We start from the raw sequence: 17,733 nt of genomic DNA on the forward strand, positions 1-17,733 counted from the left end.
TTGAATATGCACATGAGCAGAGTGAAAGCACCAAAATTAATAGCGAACCATTCCTGTATGGTGCTACAACATGCACTTGAGCCATGTAAAATGAAGAACAAAATATAATGGTGAACCATTCCTGTATGGTGCTACAACATGCACATGAGCCATGCTAAATGAAGAACAAAATATAATGGTGAACCATTCCTGTATGGTGCTACAACATGCACTTGAGCCATGTGAAATGAAGAACAAAATATAATGGTGAACCATTCCTGTATGGTGCTACAACATGCACTTGAGCCATGTGAAATGAAGAACAAAATATAATGGTGAACCATTTCTGTATGGTGCTACAACATGCACTTGAAATGAAGAACAAAATATAAAGGTGAACAATTCCTTAATGGTAATAGAATACAAAGCTAAACTAAACAATGTAACGCAATAAGTATACAATGTTTGATGTTTCCTGAAATCCAATAGTCATTGAAATTGCTGTTTTCAAATACTTAGTAAACTCAACTTATAACATAACCCTCCCTGGCTAACTTTATTTTAGAATTGGGTAGAAAAGATACAAGGTGAATATGAAAAACCATAATAGTCTTTGACATAATGATCTATTTAAGTTCTAATATTTTATCTTTATAAATCTTCAGCTGGAGAACACAATCTGATTACTTCCTTTGGCAAATGTTATCACCTGTCATGATTAATCTGTATAAATATTTCCTTTGTTGGGTCAATGGATTTTGCAATTTGCATGCAGGTTGTGTTTCCCGAGGGGAGGGGGGGGGGTGATAAAGAAGTGTTTCCATGGCAACTTTCCAGCATTATTGATGTGTCCAACAATTGATATAGGTAAGAAAGTTCTATGTGAGACAACATTAACTTTCTTGTTTAAATTCATCCCTGATGTTTGCGTTGGTGTTTTTATATTTTTGTGATACCTGTCCACATCAAACTTATCATCACACACCATAAACAGTTCAATGTTCTTTGTTTATATAGAGCCCCTCCAATGCGATTCAATGTTTCTATGGTAACTGCTATGCAGAATCTGTTCAAGTTTTGAGGGAATCAGGAAAAGTAACAGGTCTTCTGTTTAAACTTGTTCAGAAGGTATGGATGACGCTAACACTCAGTATGATCTCACCCTCTTTACTCAACATTGTCCCATCCTTTCACTCAACGTTGCTCATTACCTCATCCCCTTTACTCAACATTGTCCCACCTCTTCACCAACGTTGCTCATTACCTCATCTCCTTTACTCAACATTGTCCACCCCTTCACACAACGTTGCTCATTACCTCATCTCCTTTACTCAACATTGTCCACCCCTTCACTCAACGTTGCTCATTACCTCACCTCCTTTACTCAATATCACCTCGCTCTTACATAGTCATTATTTAATTTCCATCACGTTGTTCAGTGAATATATTTCAGTACTTTTCATTTAAACATTTTTCATCACCTTTTCCCATTTCTATACGTTAAAAATTTCTTCCTTCAGGAAACAGCTTCGGTACATTACCAGACCTGAATAAAAAAGTTGTTGAAAGAACGGTTTAATTTGGAGACACGTGTCAGGTACGTAGACTTAATGATTTTGCAACAAATGTTTCTTCTTTTATTCCAATAGTATAGATCTGTTGTAGGTAGGTAAATAAATATACTGAACTGACGTGTTTTTGGGGAGTGTGCTAGAATAGGCCACCACAACCTGGAACGACAAAGATAACGAGATATATATATATTTTTACATGTTTGCAAATGTCGATCGTCCAGGTTAGTATAGTCCTGAAAAGGACTGTTTTTGTTGTTGTTGACTGACGTTTCGACAATCTTAGCGGTAGTCATCTTCAGAGTAATTTTGACAACCTTAGCGGTAGTCATCTTCAGAGCCATTTTGACTCTGAAAATGACTACCGCAAAGGTTGTCGAAACGTCAGTCAACAACAACAAAAACAGTCCTTCTCAGGAATATACCAACCTGGACGATCGACGTTTACAAACATGTAACGATACTCCGGGTTCAAACCATTTACTTTATATATATATTTTATTCGTTATCGCCCTCCTCTTCTGCCACCCGTGAAAGATCCCTTCATTTTATAATAGACATTTTTAAAGTTCTCTTTGTCTGTTTTCTTTGAAAAACACTATTATTGCAAGTGGAACCAGGAAGACTGGGGTCTAAACTTTTATAGCTACTGAAAAAGAATATTTTGTACAAAATTTTCCATTTCAGGATGTCATGACGTGTTTTGGTTCACCTTGTAAAGTATTTTATAAAGCTGAAGATAAGGTGAATGTTTAGCAAAAGTTTCAGTAGAGGATTTGACTTAAGAAGCGTTTTTAGTTAGCATTCAAGCAGTTCATTTAGTTGCAAGACGTCTATCAGACGTCTATTTTGCTATTGTAGAGAAAATGCGAATTTTAATCTCGGACGTACAATCGGTTGTCCATACCTTCTCGTATTATTTTGTTTATTTGACTATAACTCTGTTTCCAATATCGCTGTTTTTTATTACAACATCTTACCTTATTACAACTGATTAATAATTTTAATGTTTTTTATGTGCATTACAGCAATATCTTCTTCTCCATCTTTTTTCTAGATGCGTATCCATTCTCCTATACATACAAACTTAATTAATCAAATAGATCCTTCTATTTCTTCAACTAATTTTACACTTGGCGTGGTAAGTCATGAATTTTATTCTTTGGCTTTTTCTACCTATTCTGTAGTGTTGTGTTGATAAAGTTATGCCTGATTGCAGGCTATATGCATAAGCTCGGGAAACAGGGATAAAACAAGGCATGAATTGAGCCCCGAGGTGCAAAAAGTGAAGAGCGTATTTTTTGTACAATGTCTTTTGTTTAATAAATATTTGTTGTAACAACGGGAGTTTGGTGTTCTGTAACAATTCGGAACAGAGTATATTTTTCTTGATTTCTTTCATTCTTAATTACGTATCTATTATTTGAGACAATAGTCTTCTTCATTCCCATAATTCCATGCATCATAAATAAAAAGGAACATAACAGCAAAAGAAATCATATTTTCCTGATTATTGGCGTAGATAAAACAAAATGGGCAGAATTGTATCAGGAGCTTGGACATTATTATTGGTAGCTTCTTTTCTTCATGAAAGCAGTGCACTTTCTGCTCAGACATGCAAAAATATTACATCATTTAAAGAAAAGTGTCAAAATCCTGATTTTATATTTGTCAAAAATCAAATTGTTCTTAAGGGCGAACTCGATGTTAAATTCGAGACTAGTGGACAAAATTTCTCTTGGTATTGTGGAAGCTCGAGAAGAGAAGTGGTTTTGGACAAACCGGCAAATAAAGCACGAGTGTATTATCGAAAAAATGAAGACGTAGAAATATTCATTGAAGATTGTCCCCAGGTTAAGTCTAAAAAATTCAGTGTTACAGCTGGTAAAAGTGTTTGTTACGACGAAAGTTTTTCCTATGCGTGTCCTGGGATAGAAGGAAAAAGTCATCCTTGCAGTTATGAACTAACAATTAACAAAAAAACAACTAAAGTATCTCAGGTATCTGTCGGATTGACCCTGAAAATCGTAGCAAAATTCAAAATATCTTTTTCTGCATCAAGGACACAAAAAATCGTACACACTTATGAGTACCAAGAGAAATGGTACTTTGTCGTACCTGCTGGATATACGTTTTGCTCATATAGAAAAGCCACAATTAGTTTTGGAAATCAGTCATACTACTGTTCCGGAACAGACTTCAAATTTGTTAAGTTTGGTACTATTTGCTCGGGGAATAGATTATGTAATAAAGAAAGGTCATGTTTCCATGACGAACACAACATCAGTAACAGGCCAAATTTTCATTTCGCTTTCTGTTTTATCATACTCTGTGTTTTTCTTTTCATCTAATGTAAAACGTTCATTGCCAACACCCACTCATTTATTAACAGCTAATGTAGTTTCTAGTATCATAAATATAAATGGACAATATAATGTTTCTGTGAAGAAATGAAAGCTTAGTTTCATGTATAAACACGAGATGTATTTTGTAAACTTACTTTAAGTACGTCGCAAAATCCTTATGGCATTTTGCGTAAAACTAGCAGTAACTATGAATATGTAGTTGATTAGCATTTATGTATGTGTGTGACAATAATAAAGTCATTAGTAAACTCAATTGTCAATTGATAAACTTTGTGCTTCTAGCTGCATGTTTGTGGTATGCAAAATGAAACTGCTGTGTAAACGTCATATTTATTATGAAATATGCAAATTTTTCAGTTTTAGTTTTTGCTAACTTGAATGAACTAAGTCCGTTATCTTAAATGAAAGATTTTTCAAATAAACTGCTAAGGTTATCCCCTACCTATACGAGTTCCACTTTTTATTAAAAGATTCATTACAGGGAAATGATAGCAATTGCTGATAGCAATTCCATATTTGCAGTATAGTTAATTCAAATCACAAATTCGGATTTGACAAAGTCGATGTCATTTAAAGACATTAGAATTGATTCCACTAGACGAACAAAATGATACAAGATTCAACACTATGAATCCATTTAATTTTAAATCTTCACCATGCAGCAACTGTAAATTCTTCGAAGTAACATTTTATAAAAATTTTGGATATTTTGCTACCGATGTGTACACATGGTATGCAGCCAAATTGATCAGGTCCTAGTCTTTCTCCCGTATACTGTGATATAAATGTAGTTTTGATGGATGGAAACCATTATGAAAACGACTTGATTATGACCGCGCTAAATTTGAGAATTTAAGCGAGCAATGTTTTTGAAATATTTGTTACTTCACTTCAAATTTTGAATATCGGAGCAAAATTTTCTGCCTAAGTTAAAGATATACAGATATATAGAGTTGCAGTGAAGGTGAATGGCACCGATAGAAAGCGAGAAGTCCCAAATAAGGTTGGCAGGCAGAATCAAAGGAATTAAACTGCACATTTTGCCCTATTACGGTATTAAATACATCCATGTCGATTGATGAGCAAGAAAATAAATTGAACGATTATATAGCAGATTTTCTACTCAAAGGTAAATTTGTGAACAAAATTGTGTATTATCATTGACTGTTCATGTAATTATTAAGGATAAAAATATTCATAAAATTTGAAATCAGCTGTTGATTTAATTCAAACCTACCATGTTGTTATTATTTTCAAAACCGTATTTTGTACCCACGAAGAAATTTTGGAGTACACCCTAAACTGAGGTGTATATCATCAAGATTACGTCTGCTTTGACCTAAAAAAATTTTACATGGTTTTGTCTACAAATAATGCAAAAGAATTAAGTCGATACATTAAGTGTTGTTATGGATGAAGTAACCAATCATCCGCTGAAGATGTTTGTGATTTTAAGAAGTGTTGTTTTTTTTTATAAAACACAGAGTTTTATTTTTACTTTTAGATTGCCTTTGTCAAATCTCTCTTGTAAAATCAATAGCTCAGGTAGGATAATTGTCAGTTGTGGTTTACCATGCCTCAAAAGCAAGAGTAAAACTGTGTTCATTATCTTTTATTAAGTTATCACACAGGAAAGACACCATAGCAAACAGCTATCTTCAAGTAATGGTTAAAATACAGAAATCTAAATAACGATCTGTTGTCATAGTTGCGTTTTTAGCTAAAAGTACACTATAAAGATTATGAAGTAGTTGAAGATATTAAGTCAATAATTAAATTAGTAAAGCCTGCTCCCAGTCACCCCATAACCCGCGCATACTTGTTCTTGATATCCCAATTGCAAAAATTCTTCTTCATACTTTATGTAAATATCGTAATATCAGAGAACGTATGTATGGATCAAATAGAAAGTTTTATTTATAGATTTTGAAATATGAGCCAGCAAAACTTCTACTACAATCTGTGTCGTTATTTTGCTATGAAACTTTACAAAACTTCGCCCGTGAATTGTTCGTGTTAAAAGTATGAGAGCTCCAAAACCTGGGGAGAGGTTTGTCATTCATGTTACGTAAAGTCTTGTTCTTATCCAAAACACATAGCCACAATCACCCTCACCACCATTATCTTTATCACACATTAACCCTCACCATCATTTTTTATCCCAAACCATCATTACCGTAATCCCCCAATCACCCTCACCACGTCCTTTATCCACATTACTCATTTTCATTATCCGTTCCTACTTAGAGTGATACCCATGACTGGATCACCGCTGACCAATGATGTTGCGCCTTGGACAACAATGCTCCGAAGGGCATCATAGTATTAACAGGTGGTAAGGTTAGTGATTTCATTTTAGTGGCTACCTTTTGATTCCTAGTATGAATTGTGTTTTATTTAAGAAATAAAGATGTTTACTGTGCTTGCACAGGCTTATGCAAACCGAAGATTCGTTTGGGAGAACTTGAGAGCAGATCAGTGCAAGCCCGAGACCGAAGATCGAGAGTTGCACATGCTCGAGAGTTCTTACAAACGTCTTCTAGGTTTGCACAAGTCAGTGTAAACACGGAAAATATCTTTTATTTCTTTATAAAATAACAATATTGCGAAACAGACGAACATTTTAATTTTTCCTCTAAAATGTATTCATGATCTATTTGCAAATTCTCATTGACTGGTTGATTGTTATGATTGATTTGATTGGTAGAGCTTAGACGTGTTTTGCACAGGCTAATGCAAACACAGCTCTAGACCAATCAGCACACGTGTTTCATTGTGTTTATTTTATAATGTTTGATGAAAGACCGCCGTTGTATGACAGAAGTACAAAGACTCTCATACACACGGGAATTCTAAAATTTTAGACACCGTACCTAATCATTGGAGCATATAAGTACTAGACATTTCTTCATACCAACCTACATGAAATTTGAATTTTGAAATATTTTAGATGACTAACTGCTAGTGATTTGGTCAACTACCTGCAAATTAGTAAGGGTAGAGCACGATCATGTGTGCTCTATGGGATTGAGAGACCCTCGCATTAGATAAAATTTACTTACTCGGGCACCGTCTTAGAACAATGCATGGCCAAAGCCAGAAGGGATTACTTATGGTACTGAATTTAAGATGCTGTATTCTTATACAAGTATCTTTAGTTTACAGCTGATGATTGTTTTCAACGAGTATTTGAGATGTGTTCCATGTAAAGGCAGGTTTTAGTTCAAAACCTCTCGAAAGTTATAAGCCAGGGGGACATTGGATTGGTATAACTCACAACCTGTTAATTTTAACACGTTCTATAAATATTTACCAGCAATGTGCGAGGTAGATTACATTGACATGAAAGGTTGAGGATTTTCAAATGATTTTGGAAAGGTTACGTGCCCAACAACCCTCTAAGAAAGGAACATTTTCATTGATGAACAAACAATAATGTCTCGGACTGATTATCGAAGCACATCATTGTTAGATGATGCAAAAGGCCAAGTTCTACTCTGGTTATGTCAGTTTTAAAAGCACTTCAACAACCTGCTCCAGTGGATGTTTCAAGTCCAAAGAAAATTGAGGTAGATAAGAAGAAAGAAGCATGTGTTGGTACGACAAATACACGACGTAATTTAAAAGTTATTGAACATGGGAAAACACGTATGTTGTTTCATTTTATGTAATACATGTGTTTGCTTTTAACTTTGAGAGCAATTATTAGTTTTTCCAATTTTTTCGTAAGAGATATTTTAATTTTAACATGAATATATTTACATCATCGAGATTCGTTAGAAACGCGTTAAATTTCATCACCTTGTTAGTTATTCAGAGATGAAATGTAATGTGGAGTTACGACAGTCATTAGTATCCTTTAACCTCATTAATGTTTTCTATTTAGAGGATACTAATAAAGAAGTGAACAATAAAAAAACAATATCTTGTTAGTATTCTTTATATATCGATTAAAAATGAGATTTAGTGAATACCATTAAGCTTTAATTGTATTCCATTGTTTTCACTCTATCTCCGCATTTTCCTTGAGCTTTAAAGCTTACATCACTTCTTGAACTTTAGCCACTATGCCATATGGAACATCAAAATACTGGACGCTGATTGGCCGAGTGACTTTGGCTGTGTTCTAATTCTAGATATCTGTAGATATGACGTCATTACTACGAAAAATTTTTTCTACCATTATTGACTGACGCCATTAAAAGCCGAATTTGAAAAAAATCAAATAAAGTGATGTTTACCACAGTTTCTAAAAACAATAAGCGAAAGATTTCGAACAAAATTGATGCAGAAAACACTAAAAAAGCGACGAAGCTGGTTTCGAACATATTTACAGCATATTTAAACAAGAAGAACTCGAAAAAACCGTTTGACAATTACAACTAAGGGCAGGTTTCGAAATGTTTTACATTGATGAGTGTAAATAATATTTCAGTTTGTTGAGGTGAATGATAAAACAATTATTCAATTCGTTTTTCGCATGATATCAACAATTATTCATACCTCTGTCAACGTTATCCGTCCCAGCTTTGCTTCGGCAGATGACATTGACCTCGGTCTAATAATTCTAGATATCATGTTTTAATTATTAAAATATTAACTTGCTAAACTGAGGGACATTTTGCTGGTATATTTGTGTGTTATAATCTTTTCGTCCGAGGAATATTAAATTTCACTGTGTAGCACAAATCACTGTGACTGTCCCACTATCTTATAATGGTTTAAATGACAGAAAAATTACAGTCCATTGAAATGAAAAATATCAAATGTAGCCAAAACGCAAAACAAAATAATGAAAGCCAAAATGTACTTTTTTGGACGTACAAAAACCAGGTTACAAACCCTAAACATGGCGACTGTATTATTGATGACGTCACGTTCATATCAAGAATACAAAGTTGCCAAACATAAAATGTCTTCCTTATTTTATTGTCTAAGCGGAAACTGGAAAGGTGGCAAAATTTTCAATCTGAAGTTGCATTAACAATTTGTCATATCTCATTTTAGCCAGTAAATAGCAAGAAACTTATCATGTGCTTTCGTACGAGTATACTCGTTGTAGGTGGTCAAAGCACAGTACACCAACAGCTAATGGTGCAGTTTCCCCATTCTTGTAATTTTACCATACATATAAAGTATGTCACGTTTTAATTTTGCTGCGTATATAATAATGGCAGTACTAACGAAAATTGATATCAGTTTGGTGTAGCTTAAGAAGTGATTGAATGTTGGTGTTATTAGGGTAAACCTACCACTTTGGTGTAGTCTTAAGAAGTGATTGAATGTTGGTGTTATTAGGTAAACTACCACTAGTGTGCTAGTATGTGTGAACGCTACTTATAAAACATATTCACGTAGGGTGACTCGCTTTCTAGGATAACCCTTCTGCTGGGGTTACCGTACCTCCATGTAAATAGTCTCTAAGCAAATTGCTTTTGTATATTTCATGGGAAATAGTCCAAACAAATTCAACGCATAATTTAATAACGATGTAAGCAAAGCTAAGTAATATATTTGAAAAATAATAAATAACATGTAAATATATAATTCTTAATCGGTGACCAAAGTTTGTGATAGACGTGTGCTGTATATAGTATTTTATGATACAACTTGCAATATACAGTATATATATCATTAAAGTGAATCAGTGGAGAAATAATTTCTCAACAGGCTTTAAAGGTTTACACATTTAACTTTACATATTTATCATCCAGTGTAAGCTACAAGAATTTTTAGTAAGTTATAACGTTTGATGCACGTTTTCTTACTTATACATACTTTTGTCCAAAAGGTAAAACTTCAGCTATGGACAAGTATCGTGGTTCGTTCATTGAAGGAAGATATTTCCATGAAGAACTACATCCCATTTTGAAACACTCCACTGAATTAAGATAAATACCTTTATCATTCGAACCTCCCATGACAACAATTGTATCATCTGTTATAACTGCACAACACGCCTATCTCTTTTCCAACATGGATGGTAAGACTGTAATCTTACCTGTCTTAGTTTCATACATGATAACACTGTTCAACCTTTTCTTCCATCATCAACCTCCAAGAAGAACAACTTGATCTCTCCATTGAACTGTTGCCATTCCAACCAATGGATGAGGTAATGGAGGCATTTCTTAAATGTAAGAGTCCTTGGATCAAATTCCAAAACACTGGACAAAACTTTCCATCTTTTCCCCATCCTCCAAAATAAGAACTTTATCATCAACAACAACAGCTACATGGCCATCCCGTGGTTCAGGCATATGACACAACTCTTTCAAAACATAAGATGTTGTACCAGTAATTTTTATTTCACTGATCAAATCTGATCTTCCTTTACCACTAATGTATCCTCCAATGTGAAAGATTTGTTGTTTATAAACAACAGTTTGATGATACCAACATTCATAAGGGAGCTTTGTGGGAAATGTCTTCCATGTCAAAGGAAACTGTTTTATATTCAATGTCTCCATTGACTTGCAGCGATATCCTGCAACAAAAAATAAATTATCATTATAAATAAATGATGAAGCATTATTGTGTTCATTTTCCATTGATGCAATCTTAAACCACTTTTCCTCCTTCCATGAAAATATTTCAACACTCTTTGAGGAACCACTGAGTAACCTCCAGCAATCAAAATATCACATTTTACAGAGTTCATCACCATTTCAATTGATGATGTCAATGTTTGAACATGTTGTTCATTTATATTCATCTTTTCCAACATTTGAAACATCATGGTTTCATTTCTTTCATTTCTTTGGTCACTGTAGAAAGATTTTGTTGAACATCTTTTATTTCTTTCCTTGATTCCATCATTTCTTTGGTCACTGTAGAAAGATTTTGTTCAACATTTTCTACTACAGATTCCATCATTTCTTTATACTGAGATGTCAATGGTTTCACGGAATCTTTTACTTCAAAAAATTTTTCGTCTATTTTCCTGCTTGTTGTTCATTTGCATTTCCATTTTGTCTTCAAAACTTCGTTGAAACATTTCGCTAATCTCTCGAAAGTCGTGAGAAGCAATCTTTCTGTATTCACATAATTCAGTTTCATGTTTAATCTTGTCTCGTTTGTTTATTTCCAGACCACAACGTTCATTAGAACACAACACTGGAGCAAAGCCACAATTTTCAACATGTCTTTCAAGATCTTCGACATTTATAATTCAGGACAACCACGACTGGCGTAGTCGCAGTTGATCTTTAACTTTGAAATCATATTATTTATAACACGCGCTGGATGAAGCGTAGCTACAGTTAAATCATCTTGACATTGAGGACATCTTTGTGCATTAACTCGTAGATGTTCTTCAATACATTCACGACAAAAACTGTGTTGATTATGGCACATTCTGGCATCTTTCATGACATTCAGACAAATTGAACAGTAAAAATTTTCATCAACAACAGTCTTAAATCTCGATTCTTCATATCCACTTTCGTAAACATTAGGACGACAAGCCATTTCATACGTCTTCCTATACAATTTAATATCAAAATTGTAGTACAGCTGTTAATGAGAAAATTTTTCACTTGAATGATACAAGGGTAAAACTTTCTTATAGTCTTACCTTGCCTCAAAAGACAAAATTTTGATATAGGGCTATCAATTGAGTTCTATTAGACTCAATGGGGCTATCCCATATTTTACATTTACAACGCGTTCTGCGCATGTCGTGTTTGATGACGTTACAGTAGTAAAAAACAAAAGTTCTGAGTCATCGCAATTTCTCCGTATATTCTTATATAACAGCTAAAGACAATAAAAATTATATTACAACTTTTGCTTTTGAGGAAAACATTCTGAAATATTCTACATTAAAGGACACATGCAAGATAGAAGACAACTTTATTTTATTGTAATGCCTACGGCGTGAAAATAAAACGTACCAAGTTTCAAAGTCGTCCGTAAAAATTTTCAAAAGATATTTAGGATTATAATCGATAAAAACACGATATTCGATGACCATTGCTAAAACGCCGAGATTGTTAAAGTCTGGGAACTGGGAATGAGTGACGTAATAGTTGACATAAACAAGCATTTTTCTTATATCGTTTTCGACTAGCACAACTTTCGGTAGTTTGCTATTAAGGTAGTTTGCTAGTTATTTGTTTTATTTAACAAATATGAAACATAACGCTACACGTTGTACCGACAGTGGACGGCTTGTGCATGGCAAGTTATTGGGAAGAAAGTACAGACTACCCAGTACTTCAAAGCAGACAAATCCGGAAAGCATTTTCCTTCGCTTTCTGAGAATACAAAGGATTTGAATATGCTCAACACTACTGAATGGTAGCTTATGGCGTATGACAAAGTCTGTTCATTTGTAATTATGTTTATTTCATGTGGAACGCTATTTCTATTATCTTTTTTATATAGAAGCGACATTTATGTTGCTTAATGGCTTCAGCTTTGCTGATTTTTGATTTAGGCAAGTCAATGGACAGGTATTTCTTTCACTCCAAAGACATCAAGAGTTTCAGTGTTGGATTAATGCGTCTGCAGTAACAAAACTTCTTTCATCAAGTCCTTAACATATCCTGAAAAGCAAATCATTATTTATGTTGGCTTTGCATTGCACTTTGAGAAAAGTGTTTATTTTTCTGTGCTAACCATAAGCTGTCAATTTTCACTGGTTTGATATCCCTGCCTTCTTTTGAATTTGAATAAGCCACTCTCCAAATCAATTCCTCTTCTGTTTCCATCATTCATTCATTTTATGAGCTTTGTTTCCATTCTCATTGAAATGAAGAGCAGCAATAAACAATCTACAAATGAATGTTAAGTTTATGTTTACAACTATTGCAACTTATTGCTTTTGCAATGATGACTTTTTTTAAGTAATCATACACAAATCATTTTTATATTACCTTGCTTACATTGATCTGTAGAAAAATTAAGTATGTTTTGGTGCAAAAGAATTACCACCGGTGGAAACCTTTGATGGATGAAGTCTGCTTTTGATAACTGAGTTTTCCATTATCTGTCATGAGATACTTGGACTCAACAATCGAAGACAGCTCAACATAAGCTTTTGAACCTAAGATCAGAAGTTAGTTAACAAAAAAAAAGAATGTTGATGTTACTTTGAAATTTATTCGCTTACAATACCTTTTTTTATCCACATTCTAGGCTCTAACATATCATATTCACATTTTGGGAATACATCACTATGTCCCTCATGGATGTCACATATATGGTTGAGAACTGACAACCACTTTGCCTTGACAAGTTCTTCATCACCATTGCTGGAAGCAGCACACCAGTATACATGGTTGGAAATTGATTGGGCCCAATCTGACAATTTGCAACCACTTTTTTTGCTGCCCAAATGTTCTTTTTAATTCCTGTTGGATTTTGATTATTGATGAAATGTAAAAGGTTGGTTTGTTATTACAATCTATACCCTTTGCTACATGCCATACATCAAAGTAGTGCTCGATTTTTGGTCTTTGTTTTTTCATGTAAGATTTGATTTGAGCATGTCTGTCTGTGGTCATTGACTTCACCTTCATCCCACTTTCATCAAACTTTGCCAGACATCTTTTTAATTCCTCAAGTTCCATTGCTCCAGAGTTGGTCACTTCATTGGACTGTTTAACATAATTATGTGAGTATTCTAACCATGTTTTATGTACAGTTGTTGAAGAATTGTTACCTGAACAAGTTGTGTGTCTAAAATGTTGTTAGATTCCAAATCCATGCAGCTATATGACCCATACTTGGCACAATATCCAGGAAATCACATCTTCCATCTCTTCCATGTTTCTTTGTTAATTTATTATTGAAGCAGAAACAAAACAACATATATTTAATTATTTGTTCCATAATGAGCTTGTCCTAAACCATGTATAGCTGAACAGAAGATATCAATTAGCATACAATAAGAAGTGCTTACCAGATCATGTGACTAGTACTATGATCAGATATCTTATACTTAGTTTAATACATATAATGTATCATATTCCTAAACTGATTGATTCTAGAAGATGCTTTTGCATGCCAAACAATTACAGCAGGGGTATCAAATACGCTGTTTGAATATAGCTATATGTGTGCTCTGACAGAAATTGTATGCTTGAGTGACGAAGGAATTGAAGAACTTTGCTGGGCTACTACCACTAACAAGATGCTGGCAGCAAAGACCGTTACCCAAAGGCATTTGCCCATGCAGAGGTTGGCTATTCCAGTCTCGAACATAACCACAATGACATTTTGCTAGTACGTTAACCATACTACCAGTCGTTTTGGTCACAATGGAACAACTTTCACCACAACATGGGCATTGACTCACTGTCTCAGGCAACTATCAAACACTATGTATTTTCTCTCATTTTGAACATCTTCCCTATAACATAAAAATTACCATCAGAATCATCAGAGAGATAAACGTAACGTTCTGAGAAACATATAACAGAGAAAAGCAATGTAAAGAATAGTCAGGTGACTGGATAGTTGGTACTAACGTTGCATTGTCATTGTCGGATTCTTCATTTTCGCTTAACTCATTTGAACATTGAGAGTCTGATCCATTGTTGCTATTGCTCATCGTCGACGTGCTTTCTGTATCAGACCATACAGCGCTGCTCCATCCTCAAAATGTTCGTCCTCGCCTGTGATTTTTGTTGAAATGAACTCAACCTCCGTACCTTAGCATAAAATTATCGTATTGCTGGATTTTTCACAAAATCAAAACGGCCGGAATGGAAAGTCTATACCTCTACTTATCATATTTGGCACTTTTGTTTGAGTGGTTCTTGACCTTACGTGTTTTTGCGGACGGATTGTTATGGCTGCTTGGCATTTCACATTGCGCTTCTAAGGTACGTTAAGGAATTTTTTATGAGTTAAAATAACAAAGAAAAGATCAAACGACATTAGTCTGAATTAGTTACCACTGTATGTGTTTCGCTGTCTACATATATTTTGACATCATTCATCTTAGACAAACTTCCTTTGAGGAAAACGCACAAACATTTCGAGCCGATGTCGACACATCGTGGTCGTCGTCTACAAGAAATCGTCATGTTCTGCAAGAACGTCGTCAATAATCTAAAATTATAGAATTGTCTTCAATTTGGTAATGCCTATATAGCTTAGTTTTTATAAATGTAAACAAATATTGCTAACTATAACTATAATATTCACCTCTTGCCTTCGTCTCTTCTCAAATGCAGTTCTAACATTTGTTGGCTGCTTCCTTTAGATGCTACACTTGTGGGTTCCACAGAGTATTCAAAATCGTGGGTACAGCATCCTTCTTAAGGCAAAGCCGTCCTGCTGTCCATCCTACTGATTGCATCGCTTCAAAATTTTGCACGAAGCACGAACTCTCGAAATGTTGCGAGCACAATTTTGAGCTCTTTGTTGGCTTCCAATTTTTGCGTCGGATTTTTTCAATCCAAATATCTCGCATGCGCTTGTTTTCGGGAAACGAAAAAAAAGAAACCTTTTGCTGTGTTTGGTGGTTCTTAGAAGAACCGTTTTTACAATTAAATGCGGCACAATAAACCATATTTTCAATGCTAAATTGTCGTGTTGTTAAGAAGTTACCAATATATTTTGAACGAAGCGCGCAATTGACCGCGTTTAGCTAATGTCAACTATTACGTCACAACGACATCGGTAGCTGTCGCTAGCTCGTCGGGCATTTTCAATACGTTATCAGTAAAGCATCAACTTTAAACCTCCATATCTTCAAAAATATTTATCCTTTGAGTCTCAAACTTTGGTGAACTATTAGTTGTAGCTATACCTTCATGTAAAGTACAAAAATAACAATCCGAATTTTATGTTGCATGTGTCCTTTAACCATATATGATGCAGATGAGCAAGTAACTTCAACGAATAAAGTGATAAAGAAAGCGTTTGGACGACAGAACTTTTTTCCTGCATATTCGCTATTAAATGTCGAACTGCGGTCACTAAAGCACCAGTTAACGATAAAGAAGCACGAATCGAAATCATTCAATACTTGCGTACTTTTGATTTGATCTCAAACTTAGCTTTGCTTCCATTCATCACTGATAAAGAGCGTCAAAATTTCAGCGAACATTGACTTGAAAGAATGCAGCGAGCAGTCTTGATCTGGAAATATTATCTAAATGTTACGAGAGTAGTGACATTTTGCAAAACAATATGAATTCCATGCTTGTAAATGTAGATTGTCCAGATTGGTATAGTCCTGAGAAGGACTGTTTTGTTGTTGTTGACTGACGTATCGACAACCTTAGCGGTTGTCATCTTCAGAGTCATTACTTTAAAATGAATTCCGTTTCACGTTTGCCAACGTGTCTATTTATCCAGCACGCATATTTCCTATAGCAAAACAGTAATTTCAATATGAATAACTAACAATACAGACAAACCCTCGTGAGTCATGACAGCGTTTATGTTCATCGATAAATAACCATGAAGTCTACACAAAAAGTACCATAAACTGCGTAACATGAAGTACATGAAATGATACAAGGTGTTTGAATATAACAAGGATGAAACGAGAATCACTTTTAACCCTCTAGAAACCGTTGCGCCCACGAGCAGCACTCACCAAACGAGATGTGTGCAAACTTTCGAAAATGTCCGGCTTCTAGAGAGGTTAAAGTTAATTCACTTATTGTTTCCATGCTGAAAGATTCCAAAAGATTCAAAGTTCTTCCATCAATGACGGCAGATGACATTGACCTCGGTCTGAATAATTCTAGATATCATGCTCAACCTCATCCAATAACTGTTTATTATTAAAATATTAACTTGCTAAACTGAGGGGCATTTTGCTGGTATATTTGTGCTTTATAATCGTTTTTTCCGAGGAACATTAAATTTCACTGTGTAGCACAAATCATTGTGACTGTCCCACCATCTTATAATGGTTTAAATGATAGAAAAATTACAGTCCATTGAAATGAAAAAGATTAAATGCAGCCAAAACGCAAAACAAAAAAATGAAAGCCAAAATGTACTTTTTTGGACGTACAAAAACCAGGTTACAAACCCTAAACATGGCGACTGTATTATTGATGACGTCACGTTCCTCTCAAGAATACAAAGTTCTCAGACATAAAATTTCCTCGTTATTTTGTTGTCTGAGAGGAAACTGGAAAGGTGGCAAAATTTTCAATCTGAAGGTGCAATAACAATTTGTCATATTTATGTCATTTTAGCCAGTAAATAGCAAGAAACTTATCACGTGCTTTCGTACTAGTATACACGTCGTAGATGGTCAAAGTACAGTACACCAACAGCTAATGGTGCAGTTTTCCTATTCTTGTAATTTTACCATGCATATAAAGTATGTCACGTTTTAAATTTTGTTGCGTATAATAATAATGGCAGTACTAACGAAAATTGATATCCAGTTTGGTGTAGTCTTAAGAAGTGATTGAATGTTGGTGTTATTAGGGTACCTACCACTAGTAGGTGCCCCTAGTGCGCATGTGTGAACGCTACTTATAAAACATATTCACGTAGGGTGACTTGCTCTAGGATAACCCTTCTGCTGGGGTTACCGTACCTCCATGTAAATAGTCTCTAAGCAAATTGCTTTTGTATTTCATGGGAAATAGTCCAAACAAATTCAAGCATAATTTAATAATGATGTGAGCAAAGCCATGTAATATATTTGAAAAATGCCATTTATATAAATAACATGTAAATATATAATTCTTAATTGGTGACCAAAGTTTGTGATAGACATGTGCTGTATATAGTATTTTATGATACAACTTGCAATATACAGTATATATATCATTAAAGTGAATCAGTGGAGAAATAATTTCTCAACAAGGCTTTAAAGGTTTACACATTTA

At 34.5% G+C, this 17,733-nt stretch overlaps 5 long non-coding RNA genes across 8 annotated transcripts; 4 read left to right on the forward strand and 1 right to left on the reverse strand.

The window, feature by feature from the left end:
* Positions 1-551: 551 nt before the first annotated feature.
* Positions 552-2,624, forward strand: LOC124435846. 2 transcript variants are annotated; one of them, XR_006945183.1, is made up of 4 exons: positions 552-1,107; positions 1,500-1,576; positions 2,238-2,294; positions 2,608-2,624. It is a non-coding gene; the product is annotated as an uncharacterized LOC124435846 (long non-coding RNA). The 2 variants fall into 2 exon arrangements; XR_006945184.1 differs by lacking the exon at positions 2,608-2,624 and having other exon boundaries at positions 2,238-2,300.
* A 2,074-nt stretch (positions 2,625-4,698) lies between these two features.
* Positions 4,699-5,900, forward strand: LOC124435845. Its single transcript, XR_006945182.1, has 3 exons — positions 4,699-5,045; positions 5,421-5,461; positions 5,840-5,900. It is a non-coding gene; the product is annotated as an uncharacterized LOC124435845 (long non-coding RNA).
* Positions 5,901-5,907: 7 nt separating this feature from the next.
* LOC124435841 lies at positions 5,908-8,625 on the forward strand. 3 transcript variants are annotated; one of them, XR_006945178.1, is made up of 4 exons: positions 5,908-5,966; positions 6,164-6,256; positions 7,075-7,531; positions 7,979-8,625. It is a non-coding gene; the product is annotated as an uncharacterized LOC124435841 (long non-coding RNA). The 3 variants fall into 3 exon arrangements; XR_006945176.1 differs by having other exon boundaries at positions 7,233-7,531; XR_006945177.1 differs by having other exon boundaries at positions 7,233-7,485.
* Positions 8,626-10,795: 2,170 nt separating this feature from the next.
* On the reverse strand, positions 10,796-11,605 carry LOC124435843. Its single transcript, XR_006945180.1, has 2 exons — positions 11,493-11,605; positions 10,796-11,399 (listed from the first exon to the last, which is right to left on the reverse strand). It is a non-coding gene; the product is annotated as an uncharacterized LOC124435843 (long non-coding RNA).
* Positions 11,606-13,394: 1,789 nt separating this feature from the next.
* LOC124435842 lies at positions 13,395-13,688 on the forward strand. The gene is made up of 2 exons (XR_006945179.1): positions 13,395-13,535; positions 13,616-13,688. It is a non-coding gene; the product is annotated as an uncharacterized LOC124435842 (long non-coding RNA).
* The last annotated feature ends 4,045 nt before the right edge of the window (positions 13,689-17,733 follow it).

The sequence above is a fragment of the Xenia sp. Carnegie-2017 genome, unplaced genomic scaffold, assembly GCF_021976095.1.
Source record: "Xenia sp. Carnegie-2017 unplaced genomic scaffold, XeniaSp_v1 HiC_scaffold_16, whole genome shotgun sequence".
NCBI lineage: Eukaryota > Metazoa > Cnidaria > Anthozoa > Malacalcyonacea > Xeniidae > Xenia > Xenia sp. Carnegie-2017.